The sequence below is a fragment of the Tachypleus tridentatus genome, chromosome 13, assembly GCF_004210375.1.
Source record: "Tachypleus tridentatus isolate NWPU-2018 chromosome 13, ASM421037v1, whole genome shotgun sequence".
In the NCBI taxonomy this organism is placed as follows: domain Eukaryota; kingdom Metazoa; phylum Arthropoda; class Merostomata; order Xiphosura; family Limulidae; genus Tachypleus; species Tachypleus tridentatus.
In genome coordinates, this window is record NC_134837.1 from 128,471,987 (window position 1) to 128,494,665 (window position 22,679).

The 22,679-nt window shown below is 32.0% G+C and overlaps 1 long non-coding RNA gene across 4 annotated transcripts in view; it reads right to left on the minus strand.

Annotated features, from left to right (window-relative positions):
• Positions 1 to 13,155, minus strand: part of LOC143238788 (uncharacterized) — a 34,462-nt gene extending 21,307 nt beyond the window's left edge. For 2 of the 4 annotated variants that reach the window (XR_013020760.1, XR_013020759.1), the window contains exon 1: positions 12,361 to 13,153. This is a non-coding gene — a long non-coding RNA (uncharacterized LOC143238788). Of the gene's footprint in view, positions 1 to 12,360 lie in introns of all 4 variants that reach the window. The other 2 variants (XR_013020761.1, XR_013020762.1) reach the window with 2 other exon arrangements.
• Positions 13,156 to 22,679: the final 9,524 nt, after the last annotated feature.

Consider the following 22,679-nt stretch of genomic DNA (forward strand, 5'->3'; position numbering starts at 1 on the left):
TAACGTTTATCTGAATGTTTAGTTATAACTCTGAAAACGTGGCCTATCTACTAGTGGTTGGTAGGGCACAAATATTCCACTGTGCAGCTTTATGTTTAACTGGGTTTACTATGAACCAATAAAAAATAAAACATACACTGTAAAACTGGATACAACCACAGATATCACCCCAGACCAGGAGCTACAGCTTTCTTCTTATCCTGTAAAAAATAGTCTAGTCTGTGATTTTAAACCTTGTTACTTAACTTATCTATGCTGCAACAATAACTAATATTTTTCGCTAAGTTAAACAGGTAAGCTTACTTGGAGATATAGTGAACAGGATGACTTCCTTCGTAAGTTTGTGAGATATTATAATCACTTACAGTGCTCCTGCATGAGAAATACGAGTCCTGGACTTTATATATACTCTCCCACTGGTACAGCGGTAAGTTTACCTATTTACAACGTTAAAATCAGCGGATTAATTCCCCTGGATGGACTCAGCAGATAGCTCGATGTGACTTTGCTATAAATCCAAACTGTATATCAACAAAACATTTACTCCGGACTTCAATATTTCAAAACGAGAGAACCGATAAATTACCAAACGCTCAATTTTGTTCCTAAGTGAAACGGTAATTTTAACCATGCTTTTTGAAGGTGATAGTTAATTTGGAAATAGTTTAAAAAATTGTTGTACTTGTAATATTTTATGGTTATAAACACTAGCACTGTTGGTTGTGTTTGTTTTATGCTTTCTTATTAATGCAAAGCTGCAATAACTATCAACTGTGGTCTATTACTTTGAATTACTGTTCTTGCATACAGATGACAGTCAGTTATGAGCATCTTACCACGTACCGATGACTGTTTCTCTTATATCGCATACTCACCTTAAACTGCAGATAATATTGTGTGGTATTGCACCAAATAGATGTCGTCTCGCCACTTGCTGACTTCAGGGCTTTATTAAGGGGTAAACATGCGTTAAAAGGATAGTTTAAATAGCTGTCGTTTTTATCCTACGTTGCTCCATGAACTGGAATTACTACAGTTACCCCTACAACAGCCAGGGCTAAAATAGGACGAATACAACTCCTACCGAAGTATCAGCAAACGTAAGATTGAATACAAAACTATACTTGAGAACATGAGGCAACTGTTTAGTTAATTATTAATCTGTTTGTGTTCATATTGTGTAAGATCAGATACTTTGAGGAATTATGTTCAAAACTGCGTATTGTTATTTTTTTAATGGTTAAAACTGCCGTACAGACCAAGTAAATAAGATTGTTTGTAAACAATGTTGGAAGTATACACTGTATTAATAAAAGTGCATGACATACATCGAGAAGACACGATGCCAGAACCGACAAGTAGAATACAGTTTAAATAATAGAAGAAAACTGTTAAGACTGTAAAGTAATCCAAATATAAAGTCGTTGCAACCAACTAGAATGAACAAGTTTGGTCATATCAGAAGAACGGCGTTATGTAATATTGGTGCAAATGAACTAAATTACCAGAATAGTCAACTAATATAAAGTTGGTAGTGATTACGAGATCTGTTGAGATTCCAAAGGATGTCTCCTCACACTGATTGGCTGTCTTATGTGACGGTGCAAAATTTTATAGTTCCAATCTGAGTCTATAGAGGGCGAGTTACAAGGAGCAGAAGGTGGAAGACTAAAGAATACGACAAGGTAATTTATAATGAATGTCCAGATTGTTTGCGAGCTTACCGCTAGAGGGTGTGATAGATCAACCAATATTAATGTATCTGAACATGCGATTTTTTGTTGGGGTAACATAGGAGTTATTGGTTCATCTCATCTTTTCTAGCTTTTAGACTAAATTAAAATATAATATATATATGTATATTTTACATCTGAAAGCCTTTCCTTATCACTGACACATTTATCAAATGTTTTCTTAAATTCACTCAAATTTACTGCCTCTGAAACATCCGAATGTAACCCACACCGAAGGACAACCACTCTGTTAGAGATAAAATGTATTAGCTAAAGATAGCCCTAACCTTACCTAAATTTATATTTGTATCCCTTAGTTCTACTATTCTCACTGTTAAACACGAAAAAAAGATGACACATCAACTCTGTTAATACTATTTAAAATTTTAAACACCTCAGTCAGTTCCCCTAACTCTCCTTTTTTCAACAGTAAACAATACGAGAGATTTCAGTCTCTACTCGTGTGACAACATCTCTATCCAAGACAAAAGTATAGTAACCCTTCACTGAAACCTTTTCCAACAATCCAGCGTCTTTCTTAATGTAAAGAGCACAAGACTAAAGATAACATACCAAATTTGACTTAACCAATGACCTGTGCAACGAAATTATAATATCTTTACACTTGTTTTCAATATTTCTGTAGATACAAACTAAAATCATATTTGCCCTACACTAGCAACAGCACACTGCTTGAATGACTTTAAAGACTGATCAACTATTACATTAAGATTCTGTTCCTTCATACCACGATTAAGGTTATTCCCATTTAAATTATAATTCAAATTATGATAACACACATGCATCTTTTATAATTAAAACCCATTTGCAATTTATTTGCTCAACTCATTAAGTGATCCAAATTCTTTTGTAAATAAGCAGCACCCTCTTCACATCTCGTAAGACCAAAGACCTTAATATCAACTGCAAATTTAAATAACGTACTGGCTACTCCTTCGTCTATGTAACTGATTCAAATCAAAAAGAGCAACGGTCCTAAGACTGAGCCCTGAGGTACCCCACTCGTGACATTAATCCAGTTTGATTGAACTACATTAGTAACAACACCCTGCTTTCTTCTATCCAATTTGCTAACGTATCCCTCACATCTATAGATATTTTCACAATACTTTTTTCGCATCTTGCCAAATGCATTCTGAAGATCCAGATACACCTAATTTACATCCTTACTCTCATCTACATGAACAGTAAATTTTACAAAGAACGTTAAAAGATTTGTAAGGAAAGGTACTTCTTTAGTGAAACCACGTTGTCTACCTAATATAATTCTAAATTCTGTTTAATGACTTTGCGAAACATCTTTTAACAAACTTGTATAAAAGTTTTAACAATTGATGTTAGACTAATTGGTCAATAATTGTTAAAAAGAAGAGTTCCATTAGCTATCTTCCAATACTTTGGTATCTGCTCACTATTCAAAGACTGACAACGTGTAGTGGCAGGTGGCTTACATGTCCAATCTTTATTCTCCTTCAAAACTCTTGGGGAAATATTTAATGGTCCAGGAGACTTACCGTTTTTTCTAATCTCACAATTTTGCTTCATCACCATCTCAGAATTAATGCAGTAATCTTGTTTGATCTCGCATCCATTTATCAATTGTTCAAGTTGTGGAATCACGCCTAAATATCATTTAGAAAAATCAACGAGAAAGCAAAATTTAATAACGAAGCTATCTCATAATCATCAGATATATTCTTTATCCCTGAAGAGTCCTACCCCATCCTTATATTTTGTTTACTCTCAATGTATTTAAAGAAATTCTTACTATTAAGGTTTTACATCTTCAGCAAATATTTTCTCATACATTCTTCTTGATTTTCTGTTTCATAAACTTTTTTGATCTTCTATTATCTTCTAATTCTTTTGATTCAATTTAAATTTCTTATGCTTTTCTTTAAGTTTTTACTTAAACTCTTTGTGAGAAAACCTCTTTGTTTTTCACTTGCAGCTATCCTTTTCTTTCTAAATATTTAAACATTTATATTTGAAAAATGTCTACGCATGATCAATGTCTACAAATAATTCAAATACCTAGTTCACAACAAATAATTCTTGTCACATCCCTTCAAAATTTACTTCTTAAAAATACTTGTAACCAAAATATAATTATTCATTTCTTTATATGCATCAAAACATCGAACCTAATAGAGCAATGATTACTTGCACCCAAATGTTTCCCAATTTCTACCTTCTCGATCATGTTTTAGTTAGTCCAATTATATCAAAACCCCCATTCCTACTAATATTCTAAAAATCACCTATTTTATTTCTTGTACTTCTAGCATAACAACAGTAACAGTTAAGTTTATCCTGATAACTACTTCTATACTCATTTCCTATCCTTAGCTATTCCTTGCCTTTAATTGTTTCTGAATAAATAACAAAAAAATTATATTAATATTATATTTGATTTGAATGAGGTAATTCTTATAATTATACTACTTTATCAATTAGCCCTGAAAGGATTATTTCGAATTGTTTTATACGTAAAACATTCAAACTACATATATAACGTTTCACTAATTATGATGCATAACTTTACAGATTAGACATGTTCTAATATTATCAATCTACATATGTAGTAATATAGCCATGTTTTCAGTCGTGTGTTTATTTTTATCCAAAAGATTCTATATGTTCATTTTCGGTACAACTAAACATAGTAACGTTTGTACTTTTGTAAAACATAACATTTACTGTAAAACAAAAACGTTCATGCACTTAAATAAAATTGTCAGATTTTTCTTACAAAATAAATTAGAACATCAACACTAGTCGACCAGTTGAGAAAATTAAAATCACCAGAAATGGTGAAACATATGGTAGTTATAATGATAATATATCACACAAGTGAATTAACAATCTGTTTACTGTACATCGTTTACACATACTTATTTAAAAACCATTTTCTATTTAGCTAAACATATACTAAGATAATCGATTGCTTCAACAGCTGGTTCGATGACATATATTATAGTTCAGATGACGAAGCTTTACGAAGTAAAGTTAATGAGTGACCTCACTGATCTGTACTGGAAAGGAACACAAGAATTAAAATCATGAGTTACGTTTGTCATAATCATGGTAAGAATACTGGTGTAAGTTTCTCGAATACTTAGAACAACAAGCAAGATGACGGATAGTGTAAAGACGGATAAACTAAATAGTGTAAAACTGAAAGCACAGATTAATATGAACGTGACAAAATTATATAGCGTGTTATTTGAAGGACTGATTAGGGTAAGGTTGCTCTGAATAAAGAATAAAAATATGTTTGTTTCAAAGCTCACTTGAACCTAAATATAATATACAATCTCAACATAGGATGTAACACACCTGTGTAATAAACCATTTATTAACTAATAATGACACCCTTGTTAAAATGATCTTGTTAATTAAAATAAAGAACCAAATAACTGTAGAATTAATATTTTTCATAATCTCGTGTTTTTAGTTATAGAGCCACTTCTGAAAATATTTTTATATCCACTTATTTTTTTAGATTTCATCACAATATCAATTCTATTTATTACAGAACAACAAATATTTTATTATTTTAATCAATGAAGATCCCTGAGCACAGCGCAAATAGTCCATTTTGTAGTTTTACGCTCAACCAACGACACAGAGCTGTTTAATAATCTATAATCTTAAAATTCAACACTGATTATTCAATTTCTATACATTTTATGAAAAACTATCTAATCTGTATCGTGAATAAAACATCTAACTTTGAACACAAGTTACAATGTTAGTCACGGTTTTAGAAGTTGTATAATAAAACATTCGGTCATAATCCCAACATTTCCGATACGCTAGACTAGAGAAATATAATGATAAAGTAAAAGTTTCAATAGTCTTAGTTTAATTTAAATTCTATATCAGAGCTGTAATTTAGGGCATATATTTGACATTGGCTAGACTTTTGTAATTCATGTCGATTTTCAGAAACGTAACACCAGTAGTCTGGAACTGACGTAATAAAAATCTTATTATAAACGACCTCTCTTTAAGGAATATAAATAGATAACAGAAAAATAATACAGCAGTTTGTTTCACAAAACTACCTGATTTCCTATTTCCACAAGAATATCTTTCAATTCTATATTTTCTTCCGGCATTCTTCGCACCCTTTCTTTCGTTATTTCTTTGGTGTTAATAATTCTTTATATCAATTTCGGATTTATTTTGTTTATTAGAGAACGTCGATTTTTTTTCTTTTATCATAAAACGAAAGACTTTTCATCACACAAAATCCTGTGGTAAGTGATTGATACAAAGACTTAAAAAAACTTTTAAACTCGATTTAAAGAGAATGAAAATCTAAATATGCGGCAACGTGGTAATGGCGAATTTTAAGAACTCGACAAATGTGTTGGAACAAATGCATCTTTAAACCTAACTCTAATATCAAACAGTTGCTTGTATCCATAAAGATAAACACTTGTAATTAGAACATGTACAATTTCGTGGACAATTTAAACTTTACATAAAAACAACTGTACACTTTGACAAATGTAATTATGTGCTTTAGTTCAAGTTGGTAAACCACCACTTTCATGAGACCCCTGTTTCATATTTGAATAATGAAAGTCAACAAACAATTTGAAATTTTCCAAGACATATTTTAAACAATCAGTAAAACAGACTTTATTCACAAGCGTTTCAAATGTTCTCTTACCCCTACTTTAAAGGACTTTCAACATATTCCCGAATAACAGACATGTGGCTTTTTAAAATTATTTCAAAAAACCATTCTTAAAAATATAATTCAAGGTTACAATGTGATAATTGTTTATGAAATATTCGTGTGTTGATTTGCTGCTACTTTCATCTGTGAATCTGTAACAGTATGATCAGTTCTGATAATCTTAATGCACTGTTTCACACAAGTTGTTTTGTTAGTAAAATACTCAAGGAATATTAAGATGTTCATGGTGTTCACAATATATGTATTTTGAGTGTTTATCTCTTTATATATATGTATATTAGATAAAATTAATACTAATAAAGTTAAGTAAACAAAATCAAAATGAAAGACTGCGTTAAAAATAGCAAATTCAAACCTCTGACTAATTATATTAATTTGTTATAACCTAAAAACAAGCCGAAACAAAAATCAATTAAAAATAATAAACAAACTTCTGAAACCATAAATGGTTTAGAGGTTTTCTTAACTTCTGTTATGTGACTGGTTATGGGGATGTCAATACACCTGAAGGTTGAGTTAATTCTACTTTTACTCCAAATGTGTTTTGAATTACAATGACAACACGTAGAACATCCTTTGAAACATCTATGGTTCTATACTTTTCAGACACCTTATGCATGTGTGTGTATATATATATATATATATTACTAGTTTCGTCATAGTTTTACTCTAACAACATCCTGTGTTTTTTATTCTGTAGCAGAGAATCAACAAAAGGCAGGAAATATTGTTCATAAGCTCTGTGTGTTTCTTATAGCAAACCCATATCGTGCTATTTGTTGAGCCCACCGAGGGGAATTGAACCTCTGATTTTAGCGTTGTAAATCTGGAGACCTATCACTGTACTATTGGGGAGCACCTAAGCTGTAAAGCAATAATTATTTTTTATCTAGTAAATTATATATAGAACGTGGAAAATAAATAAATGAGTCACTATTTTGACAGTATTATTTTCTCATTTATTTATTTCTATAAAAATGTATATTATTACCTTTCCTATAGATGTTAACTTTACCGAGAATATCACATCCTTTAACAACAAACATGACTAGTAATCACTTCCTTCTCAGGCAGACAGAACTCACCCAGACACTACTTTCTTATTAATTATAATACGTTGGAAATCTTATATTCGAGAAATTTATTTTATTTATTCTATTTATTTGTCTTATAGACTACTATAAATACACTTTAGCTATGTTTTTCTTTAATATGAGTCTCTTTCTTCCAGATCGTAAAATTGTTCTACACCGAACGCTTTGTGAAGCCAACTGATGACAAGTTCGTAGTTCACGTAAGAGATGAAAAGACACGTCGTCATGACTAGAGAAGACTGAACTCCTTAGAGTGTTAGCAAACTCTTTTCCTAAAATTTCACAACGGCGAAGAATCCAGGAAAAACAAAAACAAAATGGTAATGAAAACCGAAAGGAACAAAAGGATCTTGGAACCGATCTCTAGCTTAGAACATCAGGTAATAATAATCAAATATTTTAAATCTGGAAGATGTTCTTACTTTCAGATATGATTAAAACGCACCAGAATGATAGCTTGTAATGAATACTATCTAGTTTGACTGACAGATATTACTAGAACAGTTTTGTGAATTTTTAATCAAATGGATGACCAAGGTTTTTCAATCTGTTTCTTACTAACCAAGTGAAAAGAAATGGACGTGTTTTAAAGGTGAAATAAATATTCCACAAATGTCTTAACTACAAACTTGGCCATCCAGTTGTAAGACAATACGTGAATTGAAGGAATACTTCCCATTGAACTTTCTCATCCTGTCCCAAAACCTCGGTTGAGACAATTGACTTGTTGGCTATGGGATCGAGTCTATTGAAAGGCTACGCATTTGGGGAAAACTGAATATCTGCAAAAGATGTATCAGAACTATGTATGATCTATTCACGCCCCTTGACAGTTCACCATAAAGGAGGATACCATGAAAACTGTCTAAGCTTTAGACATTGAAGAAAAGTGTCTTGACATTAGAATTATCAGTTCCTCCAAACATTTCACTGACCGAAAGATTTAAGTTCCAAGAGAGCTTGTACACGTACTTGCCTAGCACAAAGTTAACGTTATTGGTTTTGAATTTCAGTTGTACTGTACTCTTCATTGTTTTTATATTATCATAAATATTCATACTCGGTACACTTAACCACTTACTTAACCACAAATCACGTAGTCTACTACCATATGAACTACTTTAAATTTAAGCTTATTTAGGAATATATAGATAGAATATATGAATATTCTGTCAATAAATTGAAATATAAAATAGTGGTTGTTTAAGTGCTTTCATGTGAATATAAATTCAATATAAAAAATATCAGGCGATACTGAAGACATACACGGCCAGATCTTTATACCAAAATTATTTATTGTGGTATTAGCTGATCTTCTGTCAATAAGCAGCGTCAGGTCCAAATACGGTAGTTTCTCGATCATGCAACGTTAGGACGAAACAATGCAAGACCTAACGTAATCAGCAGTTTTACTTTCAGAATTGTTTGTTTGTTTGTTTGTTTTAAATTTCGCGCAAAGCTACACGAGGGCTATCTGCGCTAGCCGTTCCTACTTTAGCAGTGTAAGAGTAAAGGGAAGGCATCTAGACATCACCACCTACCGAACTCTTGGGCTACTTTTTTACCATCGAATAGTGGAATTGACCGTAACATTATAACGCCCTCACAGCTGAAAATGCAAGAATGTTTGTTGTGACCGGGATTCGAACCCGCGACTCTCAGATCAGAATCATTAAAATATATCATAGAAATAAGATAATTAATGTCATGGAATGGCTAGGTCAATCACCTGATATCAGTTCGATAAAAAAATTATGGGCTGAGTTAAACCGATTATCGAAAGACCACAAGCAAAACACGGAAGATAAACTTTTTGAAATACTAAAAATAAAGGATGGCAGTCAGTCACTCAGGAATATCTGCGTAAACTCATTGAAAGCATTCCACATTGATGTGAGAAGTACTGAAATCCAAAGGAATGACGACTAGACATTAACTTGTGAAACTAGTTTGTGTTATTTTGAGTTTCATTTTTACATTCGATTATTGCAGAGAAACTTACTTGTCTGATCATTTTGTAGACTAATTGAAATAAGAAAATCTAAGAAACTACAGCAGATGTACAAGACTTTTAATGAAAATATGTAACTAAAATCATGAAGAATTCAAGTATTTACGAAAGCCAGTGTTAAAATTAGGATTTGAGATAATATTTAAACATATCTCATCGAATGCGTTCTAAAAACATATAGTTGTATGCATTATTCTGTTAGCTACTAAAAGTTATATTAAATTAATAACATTTTCAAGCGGAAACCACTATTTTGTCGATCCCTGCTACGAATCGACACAGATTTAATATTAAGTTTATGTGTTTTGTTTAACAACGACATGTAAAACTAAATAACATTAATTTTAAATATTCATAAAAATAATCCTTCATTAGCATACCTAAAACAATATGTTTATACTTATATAAAATCTCAACATTTAATTAATTTAATTTAATTAATATTTATTTACACAACATTACCTATAAATGCCTCATCTAATTTTTAAAACTGTGTGCTAATTAACATTATACTACATCGAACAATAGATAATATTATAATATTAACATTTTACAATTCTTAATTACAATAATTTCATAAATTTGCAAACAATATAAAGCTAAATTTTCAATATTATCATGAATTGAATGTTATAAATTATTTAACATTTATTAGATAAATTTGCCCCCCCGCTAGTACAGCGGTATGTCTCCGGATTTACAACGCTAAAATCAGGGGTTTGATTCCCCTCGGTGGGCTGAGCAGATAGCCCGATGTGGCTTTGCTATAAGAAAAACACACACATTAGATAAATTTGCTTTCAGATATACGGGTGATTTTCTTTTATTTACGAGTGATCTATCACATCAAACATTGAATATATCTTGATAAGTACACTTGTATTTGTTGGGGTATAAAATTATTAAATAACACACAAATTCAATTACAAAAAAAGAGAAAGGAATAGATGGTCTTAAGCAAAACACATTAAGCTCTTTAGCTAAAGATTTCTAAAGTAAGAACCATAGAACGTACAGAAAACCATTTCACAATTATCCCTTACTTATGTTTTCTGACGGTCTTTGTAACTGAATATCTGGTGGACAGATTAAAAACTATAACTCTTCATAGCTTCCTTGACGGCAAGGAAACCGCCCAAGGCGACGCCATTTTTATTTCCCATTCGGAAGCTAACAACGAAAATACTAAATGTAAATGAATTCACTATTGAAAATCTGCCACGCGATCGATAGATTCTCTGAATGCTTCCATAGAAAGATAAGGTGTTCTTTATTAACGATTAACGATACCATGGTGACACTTTTTGTACCAAACGTGCAAAACCATTAAGTATAAAACATATATATCTTAAGCAATATTTTATCCTATTGATACAAATAATCCCGCTACTAAACATAAAAGATATATTTTTATTCCTACCAAGGTATTAACTATAGTCTTTCTGTGGCAAAAATAAACTGACCAGGAACAAAGAAAAACAAACAGTCACTGTTATGAAATAAAACTTGTAACCTCAATGGCACTAATAATCCTCGAAGAATAAGTTTCGAGTACACACGTAAAGATTTATGAGATACGAAGTTTATATCGTTCCGTTTATGTTTTGAAGTTTTCAATTAGATTATCATCAGATTAAAATTCAAAATATTGTATAAACCATGAAGCTAGAGATATTACTTACTACGTTTTATAAAATCTTTTTTCTATATATTTGTATAAACCATGAAGCTAGAGATATTACTTACTACGTTTTATAAAATCTTTTTTCTATATATTTTGTATAAACCATGGAGCTAGAGATATTACTTACTACGTTTTATAAAATCTTTTTTCTATATATTTTGTATAAACCATGAAGCTAGAGATATTACTTACTACGTTTTATAAAATCTTTTTTCTATATATTTTGTATAAACCATGAAGCTAGAGATATTACTTACTACGTTTTATAAAATCTTTTTCTATATATTTTGTATAAACCATGAAGCTAGAGATATTACTTACTACGTTTTATAAAATCTTTTTTCTATATATTTTGTATAAACCATGAAGCTAGAGATATTACTTACTACGTTTTATAAAATATTTTTTCTATATATTTTGTATAAACCATGAAGCTAGAGATATTACTTACTACGTTTTATAAAATCTTTTTTCTATATATTTTGTATAAACCATGAAGCTAGAGATATTACTTACTACGTTTTATAAAATATTTTTTCTATATATTTTGTATAAATCATGAAGCTAGAGATATTACTTACTACTTTTTATAAAATCTTTTTTTCTCGTATATTTACATTCAGTATTTAAAAGATAAAATGTTGTTTTACCTTAAATATACGTGCATTTACAGTAAATAAAGAGATGTGATTTTTGTGCATTTGCAATAATATTTATGTAAATTTATTATGGATAACATTATGAGTAATTATTTAATTTACACTTATTTTATTCATTGTACATATGCCAAAAACTAATTTATCAAAAGTAGGCCCAACAATTTCATCAAATAATCTAAAGACGGATAAAATATTTATTCACATGAAATAAATAAATAAAAGTGTACAATATAAAATGTTTACTACAGAAACTATTTCGATTTCAAAAATTCCCATCGCATTTCCCGTTATTCCAACACATTTTGAGCTAATAAAGAATTTTATAGTGATTAATAAATACATTGCTACTAAAGGAAACATTAATAATCAAAACACTAGCGCTATTATTTACATGCCCATACCAATACCAGTTTCTAAGATTCACAGTTTATAAAATTCGAATACCTGAACACGTTTCGATACTTTTTTACTGAGTTTTGATAAATCCAGGAAAGGTTTATTGCTGAGGAAAGGAATATATTCAACGATGGGAAGATCGAAAGGACCAGGTGGAAAGTTGCATGGTCGTCTATAGAACCAACGAAGGATCACAAAAACAAAAACAGCTGAAGTAAATGTTGTTCAAAAGTAGGGTTCACCAACGTTCCTGTTAAGTCTTCTGGTCTGAAACAGAAAGTGCCCAAACAAACTGTTTATCATCTGCTTTCTATACTTCAGTGCAGTATAGTCGATGAAATGACACGAAGATTTTTGTTGTGGGAGCTGAATTTTATCGTCTTTAACGTTAATCTAATATTCGTAATAACATGATGTACACACATCAAGGTCAAGGAGTTTGTTGGACATGTAAATAACAGTACTTGTACTATATTTGTTGAAAGACAAACTGATATTTGAATGCAGGTTACTTATAAACTACATTGTGTTAGAGTACAGATTTATCGAGGTCGAACTGCGAGGCTCAATGTTCGTTTGTTCAATTTCGCAAGGGCCATTTGAAGGCTATTTGTTTACTATAATTTACTAGTGATCGCCTTGAGGGCAAGCAGTTTGTAAACGCTCTACACCAATTACTGTTCGGCTGTTCTAATCGAAGAGTGAAATTTACCGTCTCATGAGAGCGACCTTAGATAGCATGTGTCTATCAGTACGATTACAAAAGCGTGCTGTAGTTGTTGGCCTTGTGTCAATACTAGAGGGCCTATGTCGGCTCTATATCGTATAAACTACAATAAAGAGTGCTGACAATCAACACTCGGGCCAATGCTGGTTCCGTGTTTCTGGGACTTACCATGTTTATTATATATATATATATATATATGTATGTGCATGTGTGTGTGTGTGTGTACAAAAATATTCTTAATATTAAAACTTTAAGTTATACAATTGATTTATGAATATATTTTGTTAGAAACAAGTCGTTATTTTACATATTTTTATATCAAAACTTTAAGTTATACAGTTATACCAATATTATGTGAATATATGAAAGCGTAGATCGTATTTAGTTCATTTAATTATTCTCACTGGATACCTACTGAACATGCGCATCAGTGCAATATGTATCATATGATATATACTCGACTGGTTTTATCGAGAGTGCGTTGTTAGTTAAAATTGTGCAAGGCTCAAGTGTTTTACACTTTTACAGCCACAATTATAAGTTGTATTAACTCGAAAATATAGATATTTCAAAAATATTTTATTTTTTTACTGTTGTCAGTAGGCCTAATGTTGCTTAATTTGTACATGCAACCTTTTGCACTGATTTAGGAAATATATAATGGTCACAAAAATATTGGTTGATATTTCGAATTTCGTACGTATTAAAAATAAAATTCTTTCTGAATTCTACTACTTAGGCCTAGCATATGCTACACCAATTTAAGTCTGTAAACAAAATAAAACGTATGACCGGAAATTTAGCTTGTTGATAATGAAACCAAATATACACAGAGCCAAAACAAATAATGAACAATAAATGTTTCAAAATGATTCTATTAACTCTACATAAAACAATGTAAGTATGACTTCACTGAGAATGAGATAACTATGAAATCAGTTTTCTCATAAATATCATACCCGTAATAATTTGAATACCAGGTTATGGTAAAACTTAATATTGACAAATTATAAAAAAATATTATTTATCATTTCATAAAATTTCTCATTTTCACAATATATCATGAAGCACATGAAGGACGGCTATATGAAACTGCCGATGTATAACTTACTCGAGATATTAAAATTAAGAACGTATTTTCAGAGTTAATCAGCCGTAGATTAATGTACAGGAAGGAAATTCCATACTAAATATAAACGTACAGTACATTTTTGTGTATATGATCAAATATAAGAATTTACTTTATGTAAATAAATAGTAAATGCGTCAATTTTATTTTTAATCTTATGAAAGTTTTACCTGCCTTTGTATTTGCTGTCTTTTGCATAAGAATTCTTTACAGAATGGTTTACCCTTTTCATGTACTGCTGGATCAACTTACTGAACTGGTGTTTTAATGTAATTTCATTCAAAGAACTTTTCCTATGATTGTGTCCAAGTGAAAAAGTATAACTAAATCATGTAAGTAGTTAGTGTGAATGAGACACATGAATGAAGATGTTGATTCAACAGAACATTATGTACAGGAAGCTTATGCATGATATTCAGTAGTATTAGATGTCAGCGTGATGAAAAAAAAACATTAGTTTTATTGTTAGTTATTAACCTTTGATAAAGCTCTTCTGTAGTAATAATAAAATCAAGTTCATCTGAGTAGTTCCTGGCAATGTTTGTGTAGGATTTTAAACATATGGAGGCAGGATTTGAGATCCAATGTTATAGACTGACCATGAAAATATCCTCAATAGTATGTGATATGATGAGACTGTTGTTCGTTAAGAATACTAAATCGTAAAATGGTGATGACAAATGCAGGCTATCCAGAAAGTGTGTTTGAAATTGTATTTAGAAATACAAAGAGATGTTACTTGTAATGAAATGGTGGATGAGATCATTATCTATGGCTGCGGCCCGGCATGGCCAAGCGCGTTAAGGCGTGCGACTTGTAATCTGAGGGTCGCAGGTTCGCATCTCCGTCGCGCCAAACATGCTCGCCCTCCCAGCCGTGGGGGCGTTATAATGTGACGGTCAATCCCACTATTCGTTGGTAAAAGAGTAGCCCAAGAGTTGGCGGTGGGTGGTGATGACTAGCTGTTTTCCCTCTAGTCTTACACTGCTAAATTAGGGACGGCTAGCACAGATAGCCCTCGAGTAGCTTTGTGCGAAATTCAAAAACAAACAAACAAAAAAAACAATCTATGGCTGCAAACATTCCAGTTATCTGTTGGAATGGTTTCACAGTTTCCACTAGATTATATACATTTGGTGTGTTTATGAGTCTTAAGACATTTGTTATATTTCTGAATGAAAGATTCTCTAAACTGTCAGTTGCTTTCTTATAGTATTTCATATTTATTAGAAAAACTGTTTAGTCTTAAATAGCGTATTTCTTTGGAGTCTGCTAAGAAATCTAACTCTTAGCAATTTCGTCAGATTTTACATTATACTGGCCCTGTGATTTTATAAAACATTCTTGATGAAGCTGTTTAAAGAAATGTCCTACTACTGTTTTCTGGCACATATATCTCAGCAAGTCTTAAGTTGTGCTTAACAAGTTTTTGTTAAGCATGTAATGTTTTAGTGCCTTTTGAACAGCATGAGTTTGTGGGAGTTCTGTGTTGGGATATCATGTTTCTGGATTGATTGATTTTGGATGACACTATTTTTCCTATATAATTTAGATTAATTTTCAACTTTTCCCTTTTAAAATATCCTGAAAAATTTAAAGAAGTTTGTTGGAAGGCGTCTCATACCGTTAGAACAAATATTTCACAACATATATGAACACAGGTGTAGAGAAAAGCAGAGTTGTCAACAAGCAAGAATGAAATATAGATTAAAAAGAAACATGTTGATGGTCCATTACGAGAAATATAATAAAGTAGACATTCGTTTGGGATTAAATATAATATGTAACAATGCAAGCTGCTGGAATGACGAATCATATTTTATGTAACACCTCTAGGTTAGTAATTTTCTTTAAACATGTAAAATCCTTAACGATTTGGAGAAGAAAGTATATACCTCAAAAATTTATTTTCAAAAACACATGAAAATTTAAAAGTCAATTAGATAATTAATTATGATTGACACTGAAGTGAAAACTGTCATGCTTAACATTTGAAATATTGAAACCATATAATTACAGTTAATAACTACAGTGCAAAAACAAATCGATTGGGAATTGATTGAATACAACCCTAAATATGTTTATCTCTGAGTGACTCAACGTGGAGACATCTAAGCTAAGTCATTGTGCTTAATATCAAACATGCAAATACGTCTAATAGTAGCTTCAAGTATTGTTAGATTACTGGTGATGCTCAAATTCTATTCAGAACTTCAAATGGAGTAGTTATTGTTGTTTTCACCCACATTAACTTTTGAAACACCACAATATATACACTGCTGGTCAAAATCTTAAGGCCAATGAACAAACGGAAAAAATATGCATTTTGCGCTGTTAGACTCAATCACTTATTTGAGTAGAGCTTCGAAAGATGACAATAAGAAAAGAGATAATAAAAATAAAAAAAACTTTTTAAACATTTAATAGGGAAAACATGAACACTATGAAATTAGCCTGAATACTAGCTGATCAAAAGTTTAAGACCATACTGAAACGAAGCGTTAATTGGTAAACACGTGACGAAATTCAGTCACTTCTGTTTAAGCATTAGCTTTTTCAACATCTCCCACTGTTATCTTCTGTGTTACATTGGATAAAAACATGGCAAAGGCTAAAACGTTGATAGAGTTTGAACGTGGCAGAATTGTCTAGCTGCAAAAGCAAGGTCTCTTTCAACGTGCCATCGCTGGTGAGATTGGGCGTAGTAAAACTGCTGTTGCAAATTTATTAAAAGATTCTGAGGGATACGGAACGAGAATTTCAAGTGGTCGGCCCAAGAACATTTCGCCGTCATTGAGCAGAAGGATTCGACGGGTTGTCCGGCAAGACACCAGCCGATCGTAAACCAGATTAAAGCCCTTACGGACGCAGGATGCAGCTCAAGAACAATAAGACGGCATCTACGAAAGAAAGGCTTTAAAAATTGTAAACGTCTTCAAAGGCCACGCTTCCTTTCACACAACGAAACAGCTTGGTTGAACTTTGCTGAGAAGCACCAAACACGGGACGTAAAAAAGTGGAAAAAGGTTTTCTTCTCTGATAAGAAAAAAATTAACTTGGATGGTCAAGATGGTTTCCAACGTTACTGGCACGATATAAATATCCCACCGAAGACATTTTCTATACGACACAGTGGAGGAGGTTCCATCATGATCTGGGGTGCTTTCTAGTTCCATGTAACAATGAAGCTTCAGATTATACAGAGGCGTCAAACAACAGCTGGCTACATTGGCATGTTAGAGAGAGCATTTTTATTGACTGAAGGCCCTCGCTTGTGCGGAAATGATTGGATCTTTCAGCAGGACAACGCTGTAATCCACAATGCCTGCAAGATAAAGGACTTTTTCATGGCGAATAACGTGATTCTTTTGGACCATCCAACTTGTTCGCCCGAACTGAACCCCATTGAAAATGTTTGGGGGTGATTGGCAAGGGATGTAATGGACGTCAATTCCAAACAGTGCATGATCTTCGTGAAGTCATCTTCAACACTTGGAATAACATTCCAGCCGATATTTTTCAAACGCTTATATCGACCATGCCAAAGCGAATGTTTGAAGTTATTCGCAATAAGACTTCTTGTTGGGCATTTCCTAACCTTTTTAGGACTTATTTCTGGCAGGGTTTTAAACTTTTGCCCAGCTAGTATTTAGGCTAATTTCGTAGTGTTCACATTTTCCCTATTAAATCCTAAAAAAAGTTTTTTATGTTTATTTTTCCTTTTCTTATTTTCGTCTTTCGAAGCTCTACCCAAATGAATGGTTGAGTCTAATAACGCAAAATGTATATTTTTTCTTTATGTTCATTGGCCTTAAGATTTTGGTCAGCAATGTATGTATGTATATATATATATATATATATATATATATATATATATATGTTGTTGATTCCGTTGAATTTGCAATAATAATCAGCAACCTAAATCAACAGAAACCTGTTGCATCATTATATGTACTTCCGATAAAGTGGCCACTTCATATGCATACAACGTAAAGTAAGAAGTATTTCTTTAAAGTTAAAAATTAAATATTTCAAATATACAGTGGAGCGCCGTTAAGCCGCGGTTAAGCAGGTTGACCCCCCAAATACCGCCGAGGAGCCTTATCCGGGCCATTGAGTGATCATTATATCGGATTATCGAATTAAAAATAATACTTTAATTATTGATCACTTTTTTCACGGATTTACCGTGGATTAACTTTCATGTGTGGAGAGGTGTAATTCGGTAACAATGGCGGCCTCCATAAAGCTGACATAGAGAGAGGATAAGATAGATTAACGGTCGATTTCTATTGTAATATATTTTATTTATTTCCCAAATTAAAGCAAATCCTTTTTAAATATCCCCTTCAAGTTATAAAGCCAGGATTAAATTCGTAAGCCACGTTTTTACACGTTCTTAAGTTAGCGGTGAGCCGCGATAATCCTCGCTCACATCGCTCACAAGACTTGCTACAGCGGCTTAAGCGATTTTGCGGTTTACTGGTCCGCGGCTTAATGGCGCTCCACTGTATATTATCATTAAGTTTACGTTAATTCAAAGTGTCATTTTAACGTCCTTTATAAACATTAAAATTATGTCTAATAGCAAAAGACAAAAGTGAACAGTGCTGTTGATTCTGATCAACACAACGAAGTCTAAAATACAAAAAGCAAAAAAAGGGAATTATTTTGTATTACAAATATTTTTTCTTCGGTTGTAAATAGCAAACATTTTTTTATATTTTATTCATAACGTTCCTCCAGGTTTACTCGACAGCATTTAGATACAAGAGTTCAGTTTAACAGAAATTAATTTAAAAATTAAATCCCGTGAGAATCTATAACAATACTATTCTACAAGCACGTGATTAAACAATTACTCAGTTAATAAAATAAAGCTTTTTAGCCTAAGTCTCAAAACTAAAGTTCGTTGCATGAACGAGAGAGATTGGTTTATTTCCAATTTCGTGCAAAGCTACAAGATCACTATCTGCGCTAGCCGTCCCTAATTTAGCAGGGTAAGACAATAGGGAAGGCAGCTAGTCATCACCACCAGCTCTTGGGCTACTCTTACACCAACGAATAGTGGGATTGACTGTCATATTATAGCGCCTCCACGGCTGAAAGGCCGAGCATGTTTGGTGTGACGGGGATTCGAATACGCGACCATCGGATTACGAGTTGATTGCCTTAACCACCTAGCCATGCCCGGCCGGCACAAGAGAGTAAGAAGTGATTAAACTGATATAACTTAGCAACTTTGTTAAAAATAGGGTTATCTTATTTTTAATTAACACGGCTTCATTAATTTTTCGTCATAAATGGAATTCTAGGGGATATAAAGTCCCGTGTGAGTTCTTATGTATTACGGAGGCGTAGAAGTCTGTGTTTATCTTATTAACCAGAATATCTGGAAGTCTGTGTTTATTTTACTAACCAGAATACTTAGAAATGACAGTTTGTCATTAACATAACGAAAACGCTGGTACAGCGGTAAGTATACGGATTTTGAGCGCGATAATCAGTGGTTCGATTTCCCTCGGTGAACTCAGCAGATACGCCGATGTGACATTGCTATAAGAAAACACACACACATACATACATATATATATATGTATATATATATATATATACACTACTATAATGATATTGGTATGTACTAGAGGTACATGAGTTTTAATACTTAGGTCTTCATTTGAATATATTTAAAACTGAGGCATTTATGTTTATCACGATGTATCAGAAACTATTCACTAAAAATGTACTTGTTACTTGATTTTAATGTGTAATTATTTTAATGTTTACTGCCATACAACAGGTATTATCACCATTAATAAGGACTTGGTCTTTCACTTCAATACTTGCCTAAAATATAGTAACTATTATAGAATATATCGGTAAATAAATATTACGCAAGTGAATCTAGGGATTGCACTACTAGGGCTTCATTATCACAGAAAAGTACTGTGATATTCAAATCCGATTAGGTTAATAATGCTAATGAAGGATGTGTTAGATAATCAAAATATAAATTCCATGAAATTTTGTATTATATTTTCACAGTGTTTGTAATCAAATTATAAGTCCATTTGGACTGAAAAAAGTCAGTATTCAAATTCTGATCAAGTATTTCGGGAAGAGTTTGTATTCTGATATTGTGTTAAATAAAACCAAGGTATTTGACAGATTGACTGTGAGTTCAATTTGAAGATGTATCAGGTAATATTTGCATTTATATACCTGAGGTGTAGAGTCTGTATAGACTAAAAGGAAGATAAAAAATAATATCCTATGTCTGCATTATTGATATAATTTTAGTGTATTTATTCAGTGCTAATACATCAAATGCCAAATAATTAACACTATTAAACCATTTTTTTCTGTAAATTCGAGAACATTATGGCTAACATCAGACAAAGATTGTTTTAAAAAGAAATATACGTGCATAACTATACGCAGAAGGTTTAATTAAGGAACATCTAAATACGTTAAGATAGCCTAGCAAGAGGTGTCATAACAGTTAATGATTGTAATCACAAACCGTCCATGATCCACAAATTAAAAAAAATTTAATTATATTCTCAGTATAAAAGCAAGAAATTAGAATAACAACCTCTACAGTGATCGACAAAATCTTATCCAAAGGTTTAGATCAATACGATTCATTGTCTGAAAGGGTTAAGCTTGTTAACTTGTCTGTTTATTAGTGTCAAATAAGTGACATCACTTACTTTATTCTGTTTATTAAGTTTACTGTTAACTACATTTCACAAACAATACATATATATATATATTTAATAACGTCGCTTTCTTGCTACAAATTAACAGATTGGATTTGTTATCAAAAATAAATGTTTAGAAATTTGTAAGCATCCTACAACTCTTCTGTTGTTAAATATTAGAAAATATATCATTGATGTTACTGAAGCATGGCTGCACCAATTTTTGTGAGTACAGATCAGATTTAATATTCTAGGAATAGCCAATCACTTATTGATTTGTAAGTTATTTTTAACTTCAAGCTTGAAGCTATAATGATAAAAAGTCCAAAGCCTTATCCTCTAAAACGTAAAGGACTTCTGTACTGATATCAAGTATTACAGAATGTGGACAATCACAACAGTGAAGGTTAACTATACTTTAGAACAACAACTGTTTTCAGGTCTTGCACTACCATCTTATCTACTTCTTTCACCTTGGGCCGTGCTTAGCATAAGCCTGTGATAATACATTATTGATAGATGAGTCAGCATTTCTACATGTTATACAATAATTGTTTTCTATATTTTGAATGAAAACGTCAATTATATTTACATAAAACATTGATAACGAAGCTGCAAACAAAATTATTATTGGTGTTTACTCCAACAGTACTGTTCTCAGATATTGCATATATTTTATTGGTTAAACTGTGAAAGTTGACCTAGTGTTCTATGCGTCTTGAAGGTTCAGTAGTGTCTTTACGTGTGAGTTTCCATCCTGGATAACCAGTTCTAGTTAGGTTATCTAAGAGTTTTCCATTGAAAGTGTTTAATTGTTTGTAGTTAAGCACATATTTATACAATGGGATATCTGTACTACATTGCAAATATTGAAACCCTGTTTCTAGCTTTCTATATCACCAGATGTACCGTTGTGTAGCTAGGTGAGGGAGGACTGAATATTGTCACTCTTATTATTTAACAATATATATAAAGTTATCTTGACTAAATTGTAAGTTTTCGTTTCATATCTTACTTAAGGTATAGTTGTAAAACCAAATATATACATATCTATGTTTAGTGATACCTTATCAGGAGAACATAATCTGATAAAGGTTAGGTGATAGCTTCAATAAAACTCAAGTATTTCAGCAGGTGCTTTGATGTGAATCCAGCCAGTAAAGGACGGCGAACAATTCAGACTCAATCATCAACGTTGATCAACCCAAACGAGCAGTTTTTACATATATATTTTTTTTCTACAAGTGGGTTTTCTCGTTATCACAGGCTAAATCTATGTTTAATCTCACGTCTTCAAGATAAGAGTTACTTCTGTTGAATGTCTACAGTTTATAAAAATGTTTAAGTTCCTTTAGCAGTTGCTTTAAGCTGTCAGCCGTTATCCAGTTTACTAAATATTTTCCACAGTCTGTGGTCCTTCACTCTCAGATACTACGGACGATGTTAACCAAACTGGAAAGTTTTTTTTTTAACTTTGGAAACCTAAATATTTTAACAGCTTTATCCTTATCGATCATTTCTTCAAGCTGTTAACATTATCTGTGACATTTTACTTCAGTTCAGATATTTAACATAAAGTTAGGTCACAGAACCATCTTATGTGTAGAAGATGTAAGAAAATATAAAAAGAAGTAGAGAATTTCATCTGAATTACTTCGTCTATGGTTAGGGTTAATGGGAAGTATCAACACAGTTACTTAATAAATGAACAAACGTCTGAAAAGATCAGACAACTAAAGTAACTTGTAGCTCGCCTTATTCAACTTTTAAGCGAGACGATACCGACCAGTCAAGGCACAAACAACTT